Genomic DNA, 2,500 nt, shown 5'->3' with positions numbered 1-2,500 from the left:
TGCCGGAGGAGGGGGGTAAAGACGAGACTGAGCGGATCCTCTGACTGGCGCACAGACGGAGAAAAGACAAACCAATGCAGAATCCGGAAAGCAAATGCGGCGAACGAAGTAAAAAGGAGAAAAGTGACAAAGACAAAAGCTTACAGCACCTGGTATTCCCAGGCGGTCTCCCATCCAAGTACTAACCAGGCCCGACCCTGCTTAGCTTCCGAGATCGGACGAGATCGGGCGTGCTCAGGGTGGTATGGCCGTAAGCGGGAGACGCTGTCAAAACGAGCCTCTTAAACAATGCCCATACGTGTATAAAAACTAAAAGATATTTAAATACATAGATTAATTAATTAATTAAATAAATAAATAAATAAATAAATAAACGTAAAGTAAAACATTAAAACTACATTAAATAAAAGTTACGACCCAGGGAAGCAGGGCAATGACAGGCATGTTTTATTAATGTTTTGTCCGGAGGAGTATGTGTTATGGACAAAGACGACCCGGACGCAACAGACATCTACGATGCCAAGTGGTTTATTATACACAAATACAGGTGCAGGGCTTAAGTCCAGTGAAAGGGGTAGTGGGAACAATATTTATTCATAGAAAGCGAACACGTGCACAGTTGTGAGGGGAGAAGGGACAAGAGCCGTGCCACATAAAAAGCCAAGAAAATACCAGGACACACTCTAGCTATACGTAAGCTCTCCATCTACAAAAGAAAACAATTATAGATAAATCTTCAGCGTCAGCAACGCCCTAACTAACCTACTCCGGCTAACAAAATCACAAAACGTACAGCGGGTGGCACACGCTCTATTTGGCAGCTATAAATTCCACGTGAAGGCATAGTGTAGCCTACGTCACGTGACATCCATACCTGTCCGGCTCTCCCAACGAACAAACAAACAAGACATCCGAGGGGAGAAAGTAACAAACAAGAGGACAGGGGAGAACAAATAGGCGTTCCGAAGCTTTAAAAAACACAAACAATAATGTACTGAGACTGTTTGAACGACAGAACAAAATGGGGTACATTATTTCAGCAAAAAACAAAACAAAAAAAGCTGGCGAACGGGACGGCGATGGGCTTCGCATAATTCCGTGTAACGGGATTGGTATAGGTATGAATGACGTCATCGGGATTCCCCAGAAACAGCCAATGAACGGATTTGAGAAGAATGCAGGTACCGATCGCTGGAAAGAGACAGAAACACGCAAAACTCACACAGGAACGTAACAATAAATATCAATAAATAATTAAATAGAAAATAAATTAAATTACTAAAAATAAATAAATCGACAATTTAATAAATAGAAATAAATGAATTAATAATAAATGATTGTGTAAATCAAATACATAAATAAATAAATAAATAAATAAATGTATCAAGTAAAAAACTGAATAAAAGTTTATAGATAGATAGATAGATAGATAGATAGATAGATAGATAGATAGATAGATAGATAGATAGATAGATAGATAGATAGATAGATAGATAGATAGATAGATAAAAACCATGCCAGCTTTTAGTCACAGCATTAATTCATAGAAAATGAAAAGTCTTTGCTAAATAGTGATAATAACAGATACGCAAAAATATTTGACAGCTTTGTAAAGAGTGCACGTTGTAATGGTGTTAACAACTGCTTATGATTTATGCAGTGTCTCGTTAACCCAGCCGCTGTCCTTTACAGAGGAGCAAACGAATGGGGGTGGGTTAAATTAACTAACTTTTGCCCTTGAAAGAACAGACCATGCAGCACATACGCTCGTTCTTACACGTGAATGGCGTCAAATCCCCTGCAACACAGGCAGCGCTCTGTTAATGACCGCTCCTCTGTCCCGTGCTGCTGTGGGGCACTGAGCAAAAAGCCCAAAAGGAAGCCTCTGACCGCCCCCTGCCGGAGGAGGGGGGTAAAGACGAGACTGAGCGGATCCTCTGACTGGCGCACAGACGGAGAAAAGACAAACCAATGCAGAATCCGGAAAGCAAATGCGGCGAACGAAGTAAAAAGGAGAAAAGTGACAAAGACAAAAGCTTACAGCACCTGGTATTCCCAGGCGGTCTCCCATCCAAGTACTAACCAGGCCCGACCCTGCTTAGCTTCCGAGATCGGACGAGATCGGGCGTGCTCAGGGTGGTATGGCCGTAAGCGGGAGACGCTGTCAAAACGAGCCTCTTAAACAATGCCCATACGTGTATAAAAACTAAAAGATATTTAAATACATAGATTAATTAATTAATTAATTAAATAAATAAATAAATAAATAAACGTAAAGTAAAACATTAAAACTACATTAAATAAAAGTTACGACCCAGGGAAGCAGGGCAATGACAGGCATGTTTTATTAATGTTTTGTCCGGAGGAGTATGTGTTATGGACAAAGAAGACCCGGACGCAACAGACGTCTACGATGCCAAGTGGTTTATTATACACAAATACAGGTGCAGGGCTTAAGTCCAGTGAAAGGGGTAGTGGGAACAATATTTATTCATAGAAA

The 2,500-nt window shown here is 40.8% G+C and overlaps 2 non-coding genes across 2 annotated transcripts; both read right to left on the bottom strand.

Annotated features, from left to right (window-relative positions):
• Positions 1–137: 137 nt before the first annotated feature.
• LOC141350686 (5S ribosomal RNA) lies at positions 138–256 on the bottom strand. Its single transcript, XR_012358823.1, has one exon. It is a non-coding gene; the product is annotated as a 5S ribosomal RNA (ribosomal RNA).
• A 1,778-nt stretch (positions 257–2,034) lies between these two features.
• LOC141350674 (5S ribosomal RNA) lies at positions 2,035–2,153 on the bottom strand. Its single transcript, XR_012358812.1, has one exon. It is a non-coding gene; the product is annotated as a 5S ribosomal RNA (ribosomal RNA).
• Between the last annotated feature and the right edge of the window lie 347 nt (positions 2,154–2,500).

Source organism: Misgurnus anguillicaudatus, chromosome 18 (assembly GCF_027580225.2).
Source record: "Misgurnus anguillicaudatus chromosome 18, ASM2758022v2, whole genome shotgun sequence".
Classification (NCBI taxonomy): Eukaryota; Metazoa; Chordata; class Actinopteri; order Cypriniformes; family Cobitidae; genus Misgurnus; species Misgurnus anguillicaudatus.
The sequence above is the reverse complement of the archived record's forward strand: the minus strand, read 5'-3'. Positions and strand labels throughout refer to the sequence as shown.